At 49.3% G+C, this 22,799-nt stretch overlaps 1 protein-coding gene across 8 annotated transcripts in view; it reads right to left on the bottom strand.

Annotated features, from left to right (window-relative positions):
- Positions 1-22,799, bottom strand: part of DEPDC5 (DEP domain containing 5, GATOR1 subcomplex subunit) — a 1,004,325-nt gene that overhangs the window by 268,648 nt on the left and 712,878 nt on the right. The window lies entirely within an intron of this gene.

Genomic DNA, 22,799 nt, shown 5'->3' with positions numbered 1-22,799 from the left:
CAGGTGGCACGGAGGAGGAAAAGATGGAGAATGCATTGTGAACTACAGCTCAAGAGGACATTAGGGAGTGCAGGTTGCGATAGACAGCAAAGTCAAGTAAAATGCCAGAAGGGACATCAAGCACAGCTAGAGAACTGGGCGAAGACAGAATTAAGGAAAAGGGTTATATGAAATTGGACTTTTCACAGGAACTGTATGTGTCAAAATGATCCTCCAAAACTTCTATGTTGAGAAGAAGACAAGACATTACATCAGAAAATCCTGCAGGATGTAAAATCAAATTTTGGGGAAATAACATACACATTTATATCAGCACATCTAGCAACACACAGACGTTGTACCACTGATTAATCTCCATTCTTGCAACAATCACAACACTTGATGTTAGATACCACCTTGGAGATAGCAAACATTTTCCATATTTATAGCCCATATATCACCATAATTTCTACTACAAAAGGTTCCTTAGCATACGTCGAGGGCTGCAACCAGCAGCTCTCCAGATGTTTTGCACTACAATTCCTGTGATCCTCCACCACTAACTGTGCTAGGAGGGGCTGATGTGAGTTGAAGGCCTTTACATATGAAGTGCCAAAGATTGCAGGCCCACGGCATAGGTGTTGTACGGTTTATAGACATAATTTCGAAATCAAAAATTTCGAAAGTCAAAAAGTCAAAAAAAAAATGTCGAAAAAAATGTCGAATTTATTTTTTATGACGTTTTTTTTTCGAAATGGGGGGGTTCCGCCCCCAACCCCCGTTTTTTCTTTTTTTTTTGTTTTTACCTATTTTTTTTTATATAGCCAAAAAAAAATATCGAAAAAAAAATAATTCGACATTTTTTTTTTCGACATTTTTGATTCGACATTTTTGACATTCGAAATTTTGTATTCTATATTATGACTGGACACCGTGTTGTACATCTGTTCTGGGATAGACATGGTCTTGTGCTACAGGGATATTACAACAACCAGGCTACATGTTTCTTTGTACCTCTCAAGAAATACCAAGCACAGCCACAGGAAAATCAATTTATCGAAAATAACCGCCAGGTTCTGTTCTACAATGGCAACATCTTTTTACGTGGCTCTTCCATAGCAGGCATTAGATACAACCTCACAAGTAACACAAGGAAGCCATTGGACTGCGCGAGCATTGAGTTAGAGAGATATCCTTCCTTTGCATGCACATTATGGTGACCGTAATCCATCTAATGTAGTACATTATACATAGTCCTGTGTCACAAGACTTGGTTTAGTATTCTCAAGGTTCAACATTTTATTTTAAACAAAAATACACAAAAAAATTAACTAAAACTACTCTACCATGGGATTCCCTACCTGGTCAGGGATCCAAGGGAACCCCTCCTAGTAGTTGCAATAGTAACCTTCACTCTAAACAACATAAATGTAAATAAACATGAAAATAATATAAATTAAAGGTTACCAAACAACCAGTATCTTTGGTTGACTTCTACTTGTTCTGGGCAGATCTTGCTCCCCCCAGAAATGTCCCAACGTCACTTTTTCCAAGAAAAAGAAAAGTCTTTCAAGGTTCCAAAAAAACAAATGTTCACACAAATAAAAATCCACTGGTAGCAGTTCCTCTCTACTGGATGAAAAGATACCCCTTTCCAAGTTCCAAAAAAGAAAACCCCCCCACAGTACCAATGGTATTCCTGGACAGCCGCTTTCTCCAAGAAGAGATGAACAAAGTTGATGACAAAAATACCACTTCTGCATGACAACCTTTCTGTTTGCAACTTCTGCAGTGTCTGCTAGATGGAGTTTCATCAGGATGCTTCTGCTTGGACATTGCTCTCTCCCAGCAACTACCTTGATGCAACTATGAGAGCAGACTCCCTTGCCCCACAGTTGACGTTTGGCTTCTACTACATTCAACTACTACTATACTGAATACTGACAATTGTATTTGAGACCACAGTTCTGCTGCTCTGCTACTACTGCAATTTATAAGGTTAGACAACTTCCACAAGACTTCTTTGACCTCTACCGGCTGGCAAAGCACTCTTCTCTCTTGACAGAAGAAAGGGCATCCTCTTTGCCGTTCCTTCCGCCTTGTAGCTATTAACCACCATTATTCTGCTGCTGCTACAACTTTAAAATATTCAGACTACTTCAGCAAGACTTCTTCGACCTACGCAGGCTGGCAAGTCACTCTTCTCTCTTTTCACAAGAAAAGCCTGCCTCTTTGCCTTTACTTCCACCTTGTAGTTACCAACTTCAAATATACTGCTGCTGCAACAACTTTAAAATATTTAGGCAACTTCAGTGATTTTGAACAAGTACCCAGCTTCCTTCCCCAGCTTCAAGACCACTCTAAATTTAGTGGCTTTCCCACTGCCACTCTCTCCAGTCTTGGAAAAACATTGTCACCCCTAGTGATGGAAGTCTCTGAAGTAACGTAGCTTGAACAACTCTTAAACAATATTGCTTAGTTCTTATGTGGGCTGGATATGCTGTAATAGGGTATAGGCAATTCGTTTTGGTTGTACTTGTTCTCTGCTCAGCTTCTACTGCTTTTACAACTTCTGCTTTATTGTTTGTGTCGTTACAAAAATCCGTTTTTTGAAAAGAACGAAATTAGGCACACGCAATTTCGTTTTACTTTTGAACTGCCACTTTAAAGATGCGTGTTTCCACCTTTCGGTCAGTTTCTTAGCCTCCACGGTACTCGTGACACAAGGGGCCTCATTACGACCCAGGCGGTAAGTTACCGCCTGGGCCGTGACTTTACCACCATGGCGTAAACTATGTTTACGCCATGGTGGTTGGCGGACTTACCGCCCCATTCCGACCTTGGCGGGGCGGTAAGTCCCCAATCCCCATTTACCCTTCCCCATTCCCATTTTTGCCCCATAGGGCATAATGGGAGTGGGGAAGGCGTTAATTACGCCACCGTAAAATACGGTGGCGTAATTAACTCCATTGTCCCTTAGCGCCATGGATTTTAACACCTGCTAAAAGCAGGTGTTAAATCCGCCATGGCGCTAAGGGACCTCGTACTCAGGCGGTAAGGGTCGGCGCTGTTTACGCTGCCGTAAACCCCTTACCGCCTGGGTCGTAATGAGGCCCAATGTCTTAATATGTGAACACTGGATTGCAGCGCTTAGGGAGAGTCAATTAAGAGTTCTTGGTTTACCGGTAGCGTTCTCAGTATTAACAAGAGGCATGCGACCGCTCGGCATCGAATTGTGTTTAACAATGGGAAAGGAAAAAGGCTTTTACAACACGCGGGAGTTTCAACTTTGATATCTTCATTGCATGTTACATTTCCCTTGTTAATGGGACTTCCCACTTCTACGAACAAGTTTACATCACTAAATTATGGCCGCAAGTGTTAAGAAAGCTGGCTATTGTTACGGTCAAGGTATATGATCTGATTTGGAGTACGAAGCTTCACCTTCCCGACTCCACAATCACTGTAACTGTGGACTGCTTCTGCTTCCAGGCTTGGTTTCTTCAACTACTACTGCTTGATTTTATTTTTTATTTTTCTTATTTGTATTTATAAAGCACACATAACGGAATGAACCGTACATAGGCGCAGATGGAAACAAAAGTTGTACAGGAGTTAGACTGAGATCCAAAAGAAGGCTGCTCATACAAGGGTAGGAAGATAGGTCTATCTAAATAGGAAGGTCATTAATGTGCTCCCAAATTGTGGAAGTGGCTGGAGGGTCCTAATTTCCAATAGAAGTGAGTTCCATAACTTTGGCCCAAACACAGCAAAGCTTCTGTCTCCCCTTGAGTTGTAGACAGAACGGTGGATAACCAGAAGGTACTGATCATTGAAACGAAGAGATCTTGATGGTTCATATACTTGGATCAGATCTCTTAGATATTCTGGGGCAAGACCATTGATACATTTAAAGACTAAACATGCCACTTTGAATCTGATCCAGTCTTCCATGGGCAGCCAGTGTAATGCGCACCGTGATGATGAAATACGTGCGCGTCGCCTAGGCTGAAAATAGTTCTTACTGCAGCATTTTGAGCTTTCTGCAGTCTTAATATCCTGCATCCCTTCTGGTCACACTTCCTTGTGAACTGCCAGCCTCATGCTGTGCTCCTTCTACTTCTGCTACTGGCGACCTTCCGGCTTCCATCCCAGCTTCTTTCTACTGCTCTTCCCTGCCGCAGCCTTTTATGCCCCTCAAAGGGGTTAATTGGTTTCAGGTGAATTGCCTGACCCTGCCAAAAGCTATTAGGCTTGCCTGCCTGACCCAAGCTCCTGCATGTCTCTTTAACCCTCTTATTCTTCAAACTACCCGAGGGATTCTGGGACATGCAGTCCTTGTAGAACATATTAATTTCTCTACACCTTCAAACGGTTAAGTAAAGATTTCTCTTTCTTGATGTTATTATAATAGGAGAAAACACGTTTAACCTTTTTAGAGACAGATGGAGCAGAGAAAGCCACGGTTCGCTGTTCCTGTTGGCATACTTTTGAAATTCGTGGAGGATGTTGTGTTTTGGGATATAAAAGAATGGTTACAAAAAAATCGGAAGAGTCGATCCACTTGATCCTGACGTAGTTCCCACTCGTGGCACAAGCGCAGCTCCCTGCTGAGTGAGTCGGCGAGGGTGTTCTTTATCCCTGCCAGATGAAAGGGCACCAGAAACATCCCTTGGTCGACGGCCCAACCCCACAGATCCTGGGCTTCCTTGGAGAGGGCTGGGGATCTGGTTCCTCCCTGCTTCCGGATGTAGAACATCGTGGTGGTGTTGTCGGTGAAGATTCTCACCACCTTGCCCTTGAGGGACGGGAGAAAGGACCCGAGTGCCCAGAACACTGCACGGAGCTCCAGGATGTTGATGCGGAGCGTCTTCTCCTCCAGGAGCCAAAGGCCTCTCACGTGAAGGTCTCCGGTGTGCGCTCCCCACCCTTCCAGGGAGGCATATGTTGTCACCGTTATCTGGTGGGATGGGGTCTGAAAGTCTGCCCGCCGTCAGATGAGCGCAGGTGCCCCACCACCGGATCGCTCGTCGGAAGGTCTCGTTGAGCGGGATCCTGTCCTCGAAGCTGCCCGTCACTTGGATCCAGCGGGCGTCGAGGAACTCTTGCAGAGGGCGCATCCGAAGCCTGCACAGGCGCACAAAATATATGCAGGAGGACATCATCCCGAGGAAGGACTTGATGGACCTCACCCTGGCCACGTCCGTGGCCAGCAGACGCTGCACCTTGCACAGGATGGCCTTCGTCCTTTCCTCTGACGGCGAGGCCAGACGCGCCACTGTATCGAGCTTGGCTCCCAGAAACAGTGCGACTTGCGACGGGACCAGTTGGGATTTGGGAAAGTTGATGGAGAATCCCAGGTCCGTGAGCAGCTGGACGGTCTTCGCTGTGTGATCTACGGCAAGCTCCCTTGTCCTTGCTCGGATGAGCCAGTCGTCCAGGTAGGGGTAGACGTGGATCCCCTGCAGGCGCAGCCACGCCGCCACCGGTGCGAGGCTCTTGGTGAATACCCTGGGTGCCGACTTCAATCCGAACGGGAGGGCCTTGAACTGGTAGTCCCATCCTTGGACCACGAACCTGAGGAACTTTCGGTGTCCTTTTAGAATGGGGATGTGGAAGTACGCATCCTCCAAATCCAACGACGACAGGAAATCGCCCTCCTCCAGCTGTCCCAGCACGTGCTGGAGGGCGACCATCCGGAACATCTTGATGTACTTGTTCAGTCGTCGCAGGTCCAGATGGGGTGCCATCCTCCCGTCTTCTTTTTTACGAGGAAGTACCTCGAGTATAATCCGGAGCCCCGGAGCCTCTTCGGACGAGCTAGATGGCACCTTTTTTGAGCATCGCCCTTACCTCCAATAGCAGTTGAGGGACGTGATTTTCCTTCCTGGCCACGGGTGGAATGCGGGGGCACTTTTTTAGAAATTCAAGGGCGTGCCCCTGGGGCAGGGCGTCCAGCACCCAACAGTCGGTGGAGATGGACTCCCACACGCTGATGAACTTCGCCAGCCGGCCTCCCACCGGGGTGCTTCGGTGGGGGCCCTACACTGCTGTCGGTTCAATCTTGCTTGGAGGACGCCTTGCCGCCTTGGCCTCCCTGGCGACGACGGCGGGGTACACCCGACTTGCCTCGTCCTTTATAGGCTTCCTCCGACGAGGAGCGGGCCGCCTGGCGGTACGTAGAGGAGCCACCGCCGAATCCCTTGGAGGCACCCTGCTTGCCTCTGGTGATCCGAAAGGACCGCCTTCATTGCCGGAGAACGCCTACGGCTTTAGCTGTCTCTGTGTCCGCCTTGATGGCTTGGAGGGACTCATCCACTGTTTTCCCAAACAGATTGTTCCTGTCGAACTGCATGTCCAAAACCTTGGCTTGTACGTCCTGGCGGAAATCCGTCACCTTGAGCCACCCTCGTCGTCTAAGGCAAACACCGTTGCCTAGCTGGCGGAAACCGGTGTCGGCAATGTCCGTTGCCACCGTAATGGCGTGGTCCGACGCCACTTTGCCTTCTTCCAAGATCTCCAGGGCCTCGCCCCTCTTGTCATCCGGTAGGAAGTCCAACAGGGGGGCGATCTTGTACCATAACTCCCTGTCGTAGCGGGCCAGGATCGCAAGGGCGTTGGCCACCTTAATCGTTGTTGCCGCTGCCGAGATAACTCGTCGTCCCATTGCGTCCAGCTTCTTTCCTTCGCCGTCCGGCGGGGAAGTTGACATTGAGGCCGATGCCCCCCCCCCCGCTTTCTTCTTGGCCGCCGCTGAGACGACCGAGTCAGGGTTCGGTTGTGCCCTAAGGCACAAAGGGGCCGCGTCGGGGACCAGGTACTTCTTCTCATACCGATCCCTATTGGCAGGCGTCGTAGACGGGTTCTTGAGAAGGGCGAGACCCTCGTCCCAGATGTCATCCAGTAGAGGCACGGCGAGGACTGTCTTCCTCTTGGCCTCGCGCCGTTAGTAAAGGAAACCTTCCTTCTTCTTCTTCTCTTCGGGGCAGAGCTGAAAAAGCTTGGATGCCCTGGCGATCATTGCATGGAAAGATCCGATCTCGTCGGGCGGGGAGGCCCGGGCTGGGGGCGATGGGAGTTCCGTCCCGTCGTCACCGCCGTCGTCGTCGTCGGTACCCGTCGTGGCCATGTCCGTTCCCGTGTCATCCCCAGGGACGGGGGACGTGGGTAACAGCTGAGCAGGCCGCGAGGGCTGAAAAGGCGGGGCTGGATGGATCTGTCTTCTCTTGTTCGGGGGGCTTCCCGCCGGGCCTGGCTCTGGCTCCTCCTTCGAGCCTGGTTCCGGATCCTCCGTCGGTGGTAAGGGCAATCTCGTCCTTATCTCCGAACATAAGGATTGTATCGCCAACAAAATGGCCGCCGTTACCTTGCGGCTCTGGAAGTGACGGGTGACTAGGACCCTCAACGGTGCCGCCATCACTCTCGTCGTCACCTTCGTCGGGATCCCTCCCGTGAGGACGGGCCTCTTTGACGCCCTCGTCAAGGCCCTCTAAGACTTCTACCAGCTCCTCCTCGGATGCTGTGTCCTTGTCCACAATGGCCACCGCCCCCCCCCCTCTTTTTCCGCCGGGGTCTTCACGGAGGTCTTTTCAATGGGTCTGAAAGAGGCTTCCCTCTGCGGTGGCAGGGAGACTCTGGGCCCCGAGGTCGCCTCCACTGGTGTAGCCTCCACAGGCTGCACCAGGGCCGCCGCAACTTCCTCGACAGAGGCCTTGGCTGGGTGAATCAAGGCCTTCACCACCTTGGGCGTGCCTGGGGCCTTCACCTTGGGGGGATGGTCACTGCCTCGCTCCCACTCGGCTGAATCCTTCGAGATCGACCGGGGCCTCTCCAGAAGCTTACCCGGGTTCTCGGATTTCCTCTTCCCCGAACCAGAGGCTCGTGGTTGATGGTGGTGGGGAAGACGCGCCCTGCCGGGCAGCCGAAGAGCTCGACCGTTCGGCGCTCCCGGTGCCCGCGGACTCGTGGTGCTTTGCCTTCTGTTGGGCCCCCATCGCCGGGGCGCCCTCACAGGACTTAGAAGACCACTCGGACTTCTTCTTCTTCTTCTCACCTGACGGGCTCTTTCCTTCCAGCCAGTTGGAGAGACGAAGGTGTTGGTCCCTGATGGTCCGTTCCGACATGTTCCTGCAAAACGCACAGTCCTCCTCCACATGCGTTTTGTCCTCATGAAGGCAGTAGAGACATTTCGAGTGCTCGTCCTCCTTGAACACATTCTGCAGCTGGCATCCAGGGCAAACCCTGAACAGATTTCAGGCCGTCGAGCTTCCTTTCTCCTGGGCCATGTTCGGGTAGGCCGCAGAAACTTCTGGAATCCTCCAAGAAGCGTAACTCGACGAAATCTTCATCCTTGAGGGGCATCGAAAAATCCGGCAGGGATCCCCGTTAATCGGATGTAGAGATGGTGGAGCTTAAGGCTCTATTTGACCGAAAAATGAGACATTCTCTTTGAAAAAGTGCAAAAACGCAGCAAAAGCTTGAGAGCTAAACCCGAGGACTCCCAACACTTGATCTGAAGATGTCTGCCAGAGGCCAGAGGCGGGGCTTAGGGAGAGGGCAGTCATTGGTTGGGGGCAGTATGACCCAGAGACCAGTGATTGGTTACTACTGAGAAAGACAGATCAGAAACAAAACTGATACTGATTTTTTCTTTACCGAGGATTCCCGGCCTGACGACGGGGAATATTCATGAGCATGTGAATCCATGCCAAACCCCATGCTGGAGAAGAAGGAGCTATGAGAACCAGCTGCAGTTGGTAAAACCACATCAATCTAAAGAAGAAAGGGAAATCAAGGATTATGAACTGTTCAGGAAAATGGGAAATAGCCCAGAAGAAAAATATAATCTGTGACAGTTTACCAGAGGAGTAAAGGATCATCTCTTATAGAAGAAAACGGGAGAAGACTCAAAAGTCCAAAACAATAATACATGAACTCTATGAACTGATCAAAGTAATCACTAGAGACTATCTTCAGATAACCTATTAAAAAATGCCAGAAAGATAAGTCAGCGCGCCTCGGAAAAAGTCCTCCTAATTTTGAGTTGTTAGAAATAGTGTTCGGGTCAGATCGGTTAGAGTCGGACGGTGGATGATTTCCCTTATAGACATTCACTAATGACTGATGAGCACCTTAGCTAATTTTGTTAGGCAGGGATGCCTTGTAGAATAGGGGAATACTTTTCATTAAATAAACCTACCAGTGAAATGTCTAATCAGCGTCTGTGTTCTTCTTCTGACCTACCATACTACACTTTGTAAAACATCACTTACATTGTCTATGCTGAATATGGGCTCATACAAAAGGCATAAACCATTTTTCTAAGTTGCGTAAGATCTTGTAGCGGGCAGGATGACCTGCGTTCAGTGCAATGTATTTGTATGTATTTTCATTTGTATTTTTGAGGAACAGGGATATCAATTGCAATCCAAAATGACTTAGGATACTACTAACATATTTAGAGAGGACGAAGGCACTCTCTCCGAAAGGGTGCCTGTACAATACCACAAACATGAGCACAATTGGTGACCCAGTTTGTGAGGGTGTGAACAAAATGGTACATATAGGAGTGGGAAAATATGTGACTTACAAAGGTAACATTAACCTAGGGCAGAATTGTTATGCTGCAGATGAACAAGTTACTTATCTATGGTAATGTTCTTTGTATTTTGTATTTGTATTTGTTTGTTACTTGTATCGCGCGCCGAACCCTGAGGTTACTGGGCACTTTCTGATAGCTACAGTATTCATTCTACATGTTTCTCGTCTCTTGAAACAGACCTCCAGACACAGACATGTACAGAAACTGGGGGACTACACAACTCCACATTGACTCCAGCCAGCATCGCTGTGACCTTAAATGACGCCTTTGACATATACTGCTACATGCACACCCTTGTACCTCAGTTCTGATCCCACTTCCCTGATCACAGAGGTAAATGAGCAATTGCTATAAATTGCCAATAAGCTTATGGGGGGGTTTGAGGTTTGATGAGGAAACTGTCAGGAAAATCATATCCATTCAAAAGTAGGGTCCCAAAGGCAAATGACATAGTATTCTAATGGATATCTTCCTCCAACAGATTAATCTCTTGAAAGATTATCATAGCCGTAAATTAGAAAATGAGGGAAGTGTGCAAGGAATCTGCCCTACACAAGGAATTTTTGAAGGGCCAAGCATTCACCTCCCTCACAAGTTAAGGCAATAGCGTGTTTGAAAGCCTGCTGGTTTGCCAATGTAGTCATGTGACAGGTTTCTATCAATCGAACCCCTCTAGAATGGGATGGGATGTTGCCTGGTTCCTAGAGAAATTAGCTCTCATCCCAAGAGGGAGCAGATCTAGCAAAGGAGCTGGGATGGTTAGGGGGAATAGAAAAGAATGAGCAGGAGGGCGACAAGTGATTGATGAAATGTTTTTTAAGAGTAGGGTCTTCAGGTCTTTCCGAAAGTGTAGGATGGAGTGGGGCCAGTCTTATTTGTGGTGGTAACTTTTCCAGAGACAGGGTGTATAGCATCAAAATGCATGTTTGCATTTCTTCCTCCTCTTGCAGATCTTTGTTTCCAGCCTGGCAATGTTACGGCTTCTGGTGGTGCACTGGCCTGGTGTGCTTCTCGCCTAATTAGAGTTGTGTTTAGGTTGGCACTGCTTTGTAGGCGATGTAGGCAGTCTTGAACTTGATGCATGACTGAAGGAGTAGCCAGTGCAGCTCCTCGAGGATGGGGGTGATGTGGATGAACTTTTTTAGTTCTGTGATGAAGCGTGCTGCAGCATGCTGGATGGCTTTCGGAGGGGCTAAGGTGGCCTCTGGTACTCATGCAAGTAGAGTGTTGCCACCGTTCAGATGGGAGAAGGCCAGGGATTGGACAAATGTTCTGAAACTTGGGGCATGGATGAAACACTTGACTTTGCGCAGGAGCATAAGCTGGTACCAATGCTGCATTAGTCTTCTTTCAATGTGTGCATTAAATGAAAGGTCACAGTCAACAGCAAAGTCGAATGATTTTGCACTTGGTGGCAGTTGAGGTATACATCTATCAATATTGCAGACATTCTTTAGTCCTGGGAACACAGAGGTTTTCTTAGGGTCAAGCCTGTGTCTGTGGTATCTCCCCTACCAGAAGGGCAAGGAAGAAAGAAAAACTGAAAATTGATCTTCTGCTGCATGTGAAACTTTGACACCACCTTAAGAAAAAATGAGGAACACACCCTTAATGTAACTTTCTCCTAGCAAAAGACAAGAGGGGGTGGGGAGTGAAATAGACAGAGCCTGAAGCTCCGAAATTCTCCTTGCAGCCATAAACGTAACCAGAAAAGGTACTTTCAGTGTTGTGGAATGCCGTGGATAAGACTGCAAAGGCACAAACAACTCCATCATCAAGAAGGTAAGGGCCACACAGAGCTCACACAGATGCATGACCAAGAGGGTCAATAGAAAGGAGTTTGCAAGACCTTTTAGAAACATTATAAATGTCGAAATGAAAAACATACGAACCTATTTTAGGGCTCTACTTCAAAAACAGAAACGGCTGCTAGATAGCACTTAACTGTATCAATGTTGAGACCTTAATTGACCATGGAATGAGGAATCTGAGTATAGCGATTGCTATAAACTTGTATTAACAACCAACAAAACTATCTATCCCTAACTGGAGGTGGTTTCCCTACCTCAAACAAGGAAGTCTGTAGTCCAAATCAAAAGGTTCACCATCATAGTCCAAACTCCTATTCTATTCCTACCACTAAAACACAAATTCTAATCTAATGAAAGTTCTTTCTACAGCCCTGGGTACGAGTCTCTCAAGGTGTAGCATTCACAACTTCTGGAAATATTCCAAAGTTCACAATCTCCTAGGACAAGGTTCCACAAAACTGCAGTGGGGCTATGAGAAGGACTCCCTTCTCCTAGCTTGTACCCCGTTCTTTGTAAGCCTCTTCTGGGCTATTTTAATTCTAACTTCAACAGTTCTTGTAGTTCCTTCCAAGGACTTATTTCGCTCTCTACTTGCTTTACTTTCTCTGCTTTGTTTACCTTGCCCAACTGGGACGAGGAAGAAACTTATCAATTGCTCTTTGGTCTTTTGAAGACAGTGGGCTTCATCACGAGTTGGGCAGTAACGCCGGCGCTAGCCCTACCGCCAAACCCCCCGGCGCTATTAGCACCGGATCACGGGTTTGGCGGAACGGTCAGTGCCCTTTCCCCATTGGCCCATTCGGGAATTCCTCATTCCCCATAGGGCCCAATGGGGAAAATTTGCGCCATTACCGCCGGCAGTAATAGCGCTGAAAATCAGCACTTTTGCCGCGGATTTCCCCCCAGCTGAGAGCTGGGGGGAAATCCGCCAAGGCCATGATCTGGCGGACCCTTAAATCCGGCGGTAATAGCGCTACCGCCAGATTTAAGGGTTACCGCCAAACTCGTGATGAGGCCCAGTGTTTCTTATCAGAGGGTTGAAACAAAGAATTATCTTCTTCCTCGATTTCCAAAAGACGTATGTTCCTTTAGTTTCAAAGGGGACTGACTCTTGGTGGGATCTGATGTTGATGAAAACAAAAACAAAGAATCTCTTGCGTACAGTTGTGTGTCGCCAAAAGGTATCCTCTTGCTCACAGGCACACTCCCAAGACGACTGGCAGTTTCCAGGCTGTACAGTACGGTGATACTATTCTCACCAATGATGCCCCCGAAGACCCAGGGGTCCGGGAGTTTCTGTTCCCGAAGACAATTTCCAACGGATCCGCGTCTTCGATATTAGAAGGCAAATACTGGAGGACAGGCCCAGGGTTCAAAGTAAGTCTCCTTGGTATTTTTACTTACATATTCACCTGGGGCTGTTCCATAGGTTTAAGTTCTTTACTACTTCTTTTGTTTGAGCCATTTTGGTTTCGCAGCCCTCAGCTATCAGCAGTTCAGGCGTTCAGTGCAGACCAGACCGCACAGTCTTTCCAGGTAGCATACTGCTCACCCTCCTGGATGTGTCTCGTGTAGTCGCCTAGGCCAGTGCTGGAGGTTTCGGCTCTGTTCTCTGACTGCACTGTCCACCCACAATAGGTCGCGCCACCACTGCACCTTCACTTCACTCGACTGATGTCAGCTCTCGATAGACTATCAAGATACTCTCTGGGCGTCCGACACTCAGTCTTTTCCACTTCACTCTACCTCTTCTCAATAAGTTTATCTTTGTTTCACCCAGTCTCCCTCTCCCAGGCTGGTAGGGCGTTGGGCCTGTTTCGCCTCTTCTCCGTCGCTCGTTTGCCCTCCGGTTTCCACGTTCTTCTTCTACTACTACTGCAGATCTCCTGCCAACTTGCAAGATGCCCTCTCTACTTTCTACTGCTACGAATCTGTGAATTTCCCCAACATGCTTGTGTTTTCTAATGAACCACACCCTGTTCTTCTCGGGACTCTCTCGTCCCCATCTTCGGGTTCTCATTCGAGACCTCCTCCGGTCTTTCGTTCGATCTCTCTCCAGGTTCAGAACATCCTCTCCTTCCAGATTTAGAACAGAACCAGAGTCCCGTCCTCCTTTATTGGTGGGTTTAAATAGCAGGGTTGGCCCTAGCGCAATGTCATTTTGATTGACAACAGCTGGCCGAGCACTCTTTAAACTTGATGTCAGCATACTCGCGATCTTCTTTGTCCAAGTCCTCATCATAGCAAGATGGTCTCAGTTTACAATAACACATTGTTTCTGACTGTATCATAAGTAGAGAAGGTTTTGGTGTTGGTATTACCCTGCGGAATGGGGAGTTAAAGGGGCAGTGTCCTGGACTCACGTCCTTATCCCCAGGAGGGGAGTTCCTCCCCATGAAGCTCTCCTGCATGTTACCACCTTTAGGGGGACTCTTGGTTAGCGGCTGCACCTCTGTGGCCTCATGGAAAGGGTCTCCTCTCTGGGGAGTAGCAACGCCATCTGGAGGATCGTTACACACGCCAAGGGGTCCATGCACTTCTCACAGAGTCATACATATAACTTACATAATGTGCATATATAAACGGACCAACAATAAATTCAGGACTTAAGATAGAATTTCATTTCTGGGAATTCTGTAGTTCCTTTTTAAGTTTCACTTAACATTTTGCTTTTCCCTTTCTCTTTTATTCATCACTGATCTATTTCTGGTGGTCAGAGGAGCTTCTTCTGAGCCCTCCTGCCAATGCAACCCTTTATAACTCTAAGAGTATATGTTCCCAGGTCACTTATAAGGCTCCCCATGCACTGTGATGCTTCATAAGCACATCCTTTGTGCTTTTACTTAGTTTTGGCTTCACCAGGGCTAAACGCCGATTTATCTCATTGGCAACCATTTTGTTTTAGGGGCTACATTTCTTCAGGGAATCATGAGTCAGGCCTAAAAGGACAGCTGGGAACATGTGGGCTCAGCCATGCACCCTCTGTCGCAGTTTGAATAGATGTAGACCAGATCCTGGTCAGGCCGAGTGGTCTAGGTAGAGTGGCGGATTTAGCGCCAGCCAGATTGGCTGGCCATCTAACCCTTTGATTTTAGCCCGCTAGTGTAATTGGTGAGCTTACTTAGGAGACTGTATGTGCGCGTGACAGTTTGTGTGTGTGTAAAATTAGAAGGTTTTCCCGCCATTTGTTGCACCACTGCTGCATTTTTATGATGAGGTTTGGCTATACTGGCTGGAGCCTGTGTCCTGGGCTGATTTCTGTTTGGGATTTTCTGACTTTTGGTTGTCCTTCCTGGTCCTCTTCAGTCGCCCTGCTGGCTCCCCTCATAGGATGGGACAGGCCTTTCTTGCTGACACAGTCGCCAGGCCATTTTACTGCCCGCTTCCTGCTTTACCGCTGTGGTCACTCTGCCTTGGTGCTGGTCGCAGCTGTTGCCTGCAAAGATTTTGAGACTCCAAAACCACCTCATCTGCTCTTCAAGACTTTGAGTCGCCCCATCGTAGTCTCTGCCATAGGACCTTTTTCTGTGGCTGGTCACCCTGTCATTATCAAGCCGCCGGATCCGGCTTTGATGGGTTCTCCTGTCCTTTCAGCATGTTCTTCACTGCTGCTCTTGCCACTGCTTCAGAAGCTCACTCCTAGTAAGCAGTTTGTTGTTCTTATGTGGCACTTGGGTTGTTTATGGCTCAGGTCAGAGACCCAGGAAGTTTGCATCCTGAAAACCACAAGAACCTTTGAGCTTACTGGGTTGTTTAGCCTTCCTTGAACTAACTCATCGGGAACCAACACCGTGGGAACGCACCTCTAGCTCCAGGACTGTCTCAACCACACTTTCCTATTAGTTTCCAATAGGGCTCTTCCCTATATTCTTCTAGGGCCCTGGTTCTCGAAACTGCTTGTGGAACTCTTCATTGGGCTCTCCTCTGGTCCTCCCTGGCATTGTTTTCTGACAAATCCTTTGGCATAGAACTGGGACCTACCAGTCTTTTCCATATAAACAGATTTTACATTGATTTTGTCCAGTGATTTCTATGCAGACATTTTACTCTGTCACAGATGGCCTTAATGATTTGTGGAGTCTCCAGGAAGGTTCAAGGACTTTTATTTCTAAACACCTTAAGATGTATTGACTGTGAATGTGAAAATGTACAGATTGTTCAATCTTATGTAAGGCGGAATGTTCTATATAACGCATTGGGCTGCTGGGGGTGCGGTGCACCATAGGGAGTTCCTCTTCCATCTCCCGGTGGCTTCCACCTCCACAGCTCAGGCAGCCCTAAATTCCAAGGTGGTCAGCTAGCAATCGGAAACCCCTACTATATAAAAACAAACAAGCTCAGGTGAGAGCCTAAAGGCCTACGTCTTACCTATCTGGCTCCCTGCGGGGTTCTTGTAGGTGGTATCCCATCATAAGACGCCCCAGATCTTTTCAATAGAAATAACGATTTTCTTTTATTGTGCCAATAACAGATGCCCTTGTGCCTTCTCTCACTCCTTCGCTCCTCTCCTTTCTCTGATATTACTACTCCTTGCTACTCACTCTACTACTCTATTTCAATATTCTTCCCCTCCACTCTCTTTTCTTAAACTTCCATCCCTCTTCCCTGTCCCTCAGATATTCTGCCCTCTCCATCTCCTCCTAGTTCCTCTCCTCTCACCACTCCTTGCTCCTCTTTTCTCACCCTGCCTTACTATGCTACTCGCAACCATCCTCACTATGCTACTCGTAACCCTCCCTACTGTGCTATTCAGGGATATGGAGCCATGTACACCCTTCCAGGTGTATATTGCACTGCTCACTCTGCTAGGGTTATAGTGCTCTGCTCATCCTTCTCTACTAAAATCTCTTTCTCTCAACATACCGAATGCAATCACTCTCACTATTCCTGCAGCCCCCTCCTTGCATCCCACTCCTACATCACTATCTACTATCCTTACTCTGTATTAGAAAAGATTTTTTTTAGCTGCTTTCCTCCCATATACCTCTAGGGCCACCCTCTCTTTTTTGCTTTGTTTTGACTCCTGACATTACTTTTTTGAGGTAAACAAAGCATTCTGCTTTACTTCCCTTGTCCTTTTGCTCATACTTATGCGGAAACCGATTAGACCCTAAAACTATCAGTACTGAGAGACTATGGGGCTCATTACAAGTCTGCCGGTAATTCCTACGGGATACCAAGGAACTAACATACCATCTCCACCGCCGGATTGCCTGGTAATACCGGGCTATTACGGGTGGTGGGTACGCCAGTAAATGCCCATTCCCATGGACACCATTGGAGGGTTTTGCCGCAATCACAGGCACTGGGAATACTGGTGTCTGTGATTGCAGCAATTGCAATCACAGACACCAGTCTGCCGGTAGGGGCCTGATCTACTGGCATGTCAGGCCTGCTGGTAGATCACAGCCTCTACTGGCAGACTTGGAGTTGGCCGGTCCGGAAAGGTGCCGGTATACGTTATTACCGGGACTTTATTTTCAGACTGGCCAACTCGTAATGAGTACCTATGGGCCTCATTACAGGGTCGGCGATAAAAACCTGCAGGTAGGCGGCGGGCTACCCCTGACCCCTAACACAATTTCCGCCGCCTGACATCCCAGTGCCACCGGGATATCATTGGCGTCAGCAGAGCGGTTATTTCTCATTCCCATGGAGTTCCATAGTACTCCATCGGAATGGGAAACCTGAAGCACCTGCACCGTTAGGAGCGGTGCTTCAGTGAAAAGCCTTTCAGTAAGGGCCTGAACTCCCGGCAGGTCAGGCCTGCCGGGTGTTCAATGCCCCTCCCGACAGACTCTTAGTTTGGCGATCCGGAAAGGGTGCTGGTACTTATTTCAAGACCGCCAAACTTGTAATTAAGCCATATGTGCCTCTGTGAATTTCTTGTAATGTTACAATTGCACACATCTCCTCACAGTGAAGTGCATTTTGGATACTTGGTATCCTTATAAGGTTTTATGTAATGGTTTTTTGGTTACTTTTACAATGTGCCTAAAACAGGTTGGTGGCAGTCGTGATATTTGTACCATTCTGCTGACATTTTACTCATGCACTTTTGCATTTACCACAAAGGACTACTAAATGATGGCTAGCACCCTAAAATGGCCATGCCACAAGGGATTTTGCTTGTTAATTGGCAATATTGTTCATTCAGGCTACTTAGGCTAGGAAATTCCTTATATGGAATCCCCATTTCCCAGGGAAAGCTGTGGCTTTTGTGGGCTACACCATGGCTTGTGTATGTGGCCAGAGGAGTGTTCTGGGACTGTCTAGTCCCAATCCAAATCCCTGGTATCCAATCATGGGTAGCCCCTGGCACATCTGCCCAGAAACTGATATTCATAAGTGGCTAGTGGCTACCCTTGATTGGATAGGTCACTGCCTGTTTTCCCGTGCCACATTGGCAAATGCCAGGACACCAGGGCAGAGGAAATTCTGGTCCATAAACCTTTGAACTTGTTATCCAATATATTTAATACAGCAGACAGCACCATGCATGGGGACAAGCCCAATTTCTGAGTGCATTAATGAACAACCACATATAAATACAACATTTTCAAAGGGAACCAGCGCATATTTCATGAACTCACTCAATACATATGTGTGTCTTTTGCTTTAAGGGCTCAAGCAATATATGTGTGTGCTATTTGTCTTGACAAAACCCGGGAGGGCGAAACTGATGGCCATGCAGTTGGCAAACCTTTTTTGTCGTTTGCAATTGGCAAACTCTCTTTAGTTGATTGTAATTTCAAATACCTTTTGCAGAAAATTGTTGTATGGATGTCACTAACCATTTCACAAACAAGTTATGAATGTGAAGTTTGAAAGAGTACTTCATGTTAGTTTATGAATTGAATAAACTGACTTATCTCAACTTAATGTACTTATTGTAACTTATTCTGTCTTTGGAGCGCCTGCATAAGGGTGACTCTCTCGTGCACTTGCTGTTTGAACAATGCAGATTCTTACCATTGGTGGGCTTGGGCATGCTACCAGCCCAAACCATGAATAAAAGGAGGGCTCCTGCAGCTATTCGACAGATCGACAGATCATCTTTGGAGCTTAGAACTGTATGAAGAAGTGCAGCACCCTGACAACTGAAGGACGCTGACCAGCATCGACTCCAGTGCTGTCCTGGTGAAACCCTGCCCTTCTGTCCTGAACTCAACAAGACCCTCGTTGGTGCTTCATACCCAGGACCGGTGAAAACACCCAGTCTCAACCTCTGCTTAACGATCCGTGCCTTCTAAGCCTTCAGAAGTGTCCCTTGACCAACCAGTGATCTGGACAACTCTCTCTTGGGCTACCTCACTGAAGCCGTTGCCGTTGCCGTTCCTAGTGCATCTTTGGAACTAGGAGGATCAACAACTTGTGCAACAAGACACCTGCTCCTGCATGTTCAGCCTTCTTCCAAGAACGGAAGCTCTGCTAGGCTTGCTCCGTTGTTCAGTCATTGAAGATCGCCTGTCAGTGTGTAACCGTGGTGACTCCCGTTGCAAAAGGAACAAGTTACTTACCTGTAACTGTTGTTCTCCAGCATGGGTCTGGCATGGATTCACATGCTCATGAATATTGCCCGTCGTCAGGCCGGGAATCCTCGGTATAGAAAAAAATCAGTATCAGTTTCGTTTCTGATCTGTCTTTCTTAGTAGTAACCAATCACTTGTCTCTGGGTCATACTGCCTCCAGCCAATGACTGCCCTCTCCCTAAGCCCCGCCTCTGGCAGCCATCCTCAGATTTGGTAGCAAGTAAAGTGGCAGTATGACCAGGTGAAGAGCTGCAGAAGGGTAGGCGGGAGGGTTCGCATGTGAATCCATGCCAGACCCATGCTGGGGAACAACAGTTACAGGTAAGTAACTTGTTCCTTCTACAGCATGGGGTCTGGCATGGATTCACATGCTCATGAATAAGAGAATACATAGCAGTACACACATGCACAACCACGGGAGGTGGCAACAGGCTCAACATTAAGCAATACAACAACTCAACAGTAAGCATCTCTTACCTCCTCACCAGGCTCACCTTAAGCAAACAGGTTGCGCAGCACTGCTTGGCCGACCCTGGACTCCTCCCTGGAGTCCCGATCGACGCAGTAGAATCTTGTGAATGTGTGCGTCGACCTCCACGTCGCAGCCCTGCAGATGTCCAGCAGGGGCACACCAGACAGGAACGCCGTGGTAGCAGCGATTGCTCTGGTCGAATGGGCTCTCGGACGGCCGGACAGCCGTCAGTTTGCCAACCGGTGACAGTGCATGATGCAGCCGGAGAGAGCCTTCCCTTCTTCGAGAGAGCATTCCCTTGATTCACAGTCCCAAAGTTCACAAACAGCTGTGATGTCTTCCGAAAACCCTTTGTGCGGTCCATGTAGAACTTCAGCGCTCTAGCTACGTCCAGCGAGTGCAGAGTCCTTTCAGGCGGCGAGGAAGGAGACAGGAAGAAAACTGGCAACACCAAGGGTTCGTTGAGGTGGAAGTCCGACGGCACCTTGGGCATGAAGGAGCGGTGCGTCCTCAGCACCACCCTCGTGTCGTGAAACGTCAAGTATGGCGGCTTGCAAGATAGGGCCTGGATCTCTCCCACCCGTCGTGCGGAGGTGATGCCCATGAGAAACTCTTTCTTCCACGACAGAAACTTCAACGGTGCTGAATGCATAGGCTCAAATGGGGGCCCCATGAGCATGGTCAGCACCACGTTGAGCTCCCACGCTGGGGCGGGGGCCTTCATCGACGGGAATGATCGGAACAATCCTCTCATAAATTCCTTCACCAGTTGATGAGACCACAAGGACGCCCGTCCCGTAGTCCTGGTGTATCGTGAGATGGCGGCCAGATGTATCTTGATGGAAGCGTGAGCTAGTCCAGCCTTGGCCAATGACAGTAGGTACGGCAATACTTGAGGGGCCGTAATCCGCAGAGGGTTAATCTTCTGTGCACGGCACCAGACGGAGAACCTCTTCCATTTATGTCCGTAGCACTTGAGAGTTGAGGACGCCCTGGCCTTTGCAAGAACCTCTCTGCAGTCGGCCCTGATGTCTTACCCTCCAAACTCTAGTGCTGCAGGAGCCAGGCCTGCAAGTTCAGCGACTCCGGGTTGTGGTGCAGAATGGCGCCTCCTTCTCTGGAGAGAAGATCTGCATCCGTTGGCAGCTTGACTGGTGTAGACGTTGACAAGTCCAGAAGGTCTGGGAACCAGAACTGTCTCGGCCACGCCAGTGCGACGAGGATCATCCTGCACCGGGACCTCTTGAGCTGGTTGATGAGCAGGAGCAGCAACGGCAGCGGAGGGAAGGCATAAAGAAATAGGCCGTCCGGGGGGAACGAGAAAGCATCTCCCATGCTTCTCGGCTGGGGGAACCTGCTGGCGAACCTCCGGCACTTGGAATTCGTCGCCGTCGCGAAGAGATCGATTTGGGGTTCGCCCCATCGTCGGAAGAGTCGATCCACTTGATCCTGGCGTAGTTCCCACTCGTGGCACGAGCGCAGCTCTCTGCTGAGTGAGTCGGCGATCGTGTTTTTTATTCCTGCCAGATGAAGAGGCACCAGAAACATCCCTTGGGCGACAGCCCAATGCCACAGATCCTGGGCTTCCTTGGATAGGGCAGAGGATCTGGTTCCGCCCTGCTTAAGGATGTAGAACATTGTGGTGGTGTTGTCGGCGAAGATCCTCACCAACTTGCCCTTGAGGGACGGAAGAAAAGACCTGAGTGCCCAGAACACTGCGCGGAGCTCCAAAATGTTGATGTGGAGTGACTTCTCCTCCGGGAGCCAAAGGCCTGTCGCGTGAAGATCTCCGCAGTGCGCTCCCCAACCTTCCAGAGAGGCGTCCGTCGTCACCGTCACCTGGTGAGTTGGGGTCTGAAAGTCCGTACCCGCCGACAGATGAGAGCGGGTACCCCACCACCGGATCGCCTGACGGAACGTCTCGTTGAGAGGGATCCTGTCCTCGAAGCTGCCCGTCGACTGGACCCATCGGGCGTCGAGGAACTCTTGTAAGGGGTGCATCCGAAGCCTGTAAAGGCGCACCAGATAAATGCAGGAGGACATCATCCCGAGGATGGACTTGATAGATCTTACCCTGGCCATATCCGTGGCCAGCAGACGCTGCACCTTGCCCAGAATGGCCCTGGTCCTTTCCTCCGACGGCGAGGCCAGCCGCGCCACTGTGTCGAGCTTGGCTCCCAGAAACAGTGCGACTTGCGACGGAACCAGGTGGGATTTTGGAAAGTTGATGGAGAATCCCAGGTCAGTGAGCAGCTGGACGGTCTTCGCAGTGTGCTCCACGGCGAGCTCCCTTGTCCTTTCCCGGATGAGCCAGTCGTCCAGGTAGGGGTAGACGTGGATCCCCTGTAGGCGCAGTCGCGCCGCCACCGGTGCGAGGCACTTGGTGAACACCCTGGGTGCCGACTTCAATCCGAACGGGAGGGCCTTAAACTGGTAGTGCTGCCCTTGGACCACGAACCTGAGGAACCTTTGGTGTCTTTTTAGAATGGGGATGTGGAAGTACGCATCCTCCAAGTCCAACGACGACAGGAAATCACCCTCCTCCAGCTGTCCCTGCACGTGCTGGAGGGTGACCATCCGGAACTTCTGTGCCTTGATGTACTTGTTTAGTCATCGCAGGTCCAGGATGGGGCGCCATCCTCCTGTCTTCTTTTTTACGAGGAAGTACCTTGAGTAAACTCCGGAGCCCCGAAGCCTCTTTGGGACGAGCTCGATGGCACCCTTCTTGAGCATCGCCCTTACTTCCTACAGTAGTTGAGGGACGTGATTTTCCTTCCTGGCCACGGGTGTTCTGAAACTCGAGGGCGCGCCCTTGGGCTAGGGCGTCCAGCACCCAACGGTCGGTGGAGATGGACTCCCACACGCTGACGAACCTCGCCAGCCGGCCTCCCACCAGGGTGCTTCGGCGGGGGCCCGACCCCACGGTCGGTTCAATCTTGTTTGGAGGCCGCCTTGCCTCCTTGACCTCCCTGTCGACGACGACGGGCACCACCTGACTTGCCGCGTGCCCTGTAGGCTTCCTGGGACGAAGATCTTGCAGCTTGGCGGTATGTGGAGGAGCCACTGCTGGATCCCTTGGAGGCACCTTGTCTGCCTCCGGAGCTCCGAAAGGACGGCCGTCGTTGTTGTAGCACTCCCAGTGCCCGGGCAGTCTCTGTGTCTGTCTTGATGGCCTGAAAGGACTCATCAACCCACTTCCCAAACAGGTTGTTCCCGTCGAAGGGCATGTCCAAAATCTTGGCTTGTACGTCCTGGCGGAAATCCGTGGCCTTGAGCCATCCTCGTCGTCTCAAGCAAACGCCGTTGCCCAACTGACGGAAACCGGTGTCGCCGATGTCCGTTGCCACCTTGATGGCGTGGTCCGAAGCAATCTCACCCTCCTGTAGGATTTCAAGGGCCTCAGC

Source organism: Ambystoma mexicanum, chromosome 10 (genome assembly GCF_040938575.1).
Source record: "Ambystoma mexicanum isolate Mex_15411 chromosome 10, UKY_AmexF1_1, whole genome shotgun sequence".
Lineage (NCBI taxonomy): Eukaryota > Metazoa > Chordata > Amphibia > Caudata > Ambystomatidae > Ambystoma > Ambystoma mexicanum.
Note: the sequence above shows the minus strand (reverse complement) of the source record. Positions and strands in the feature narration are given on the sequence as shown.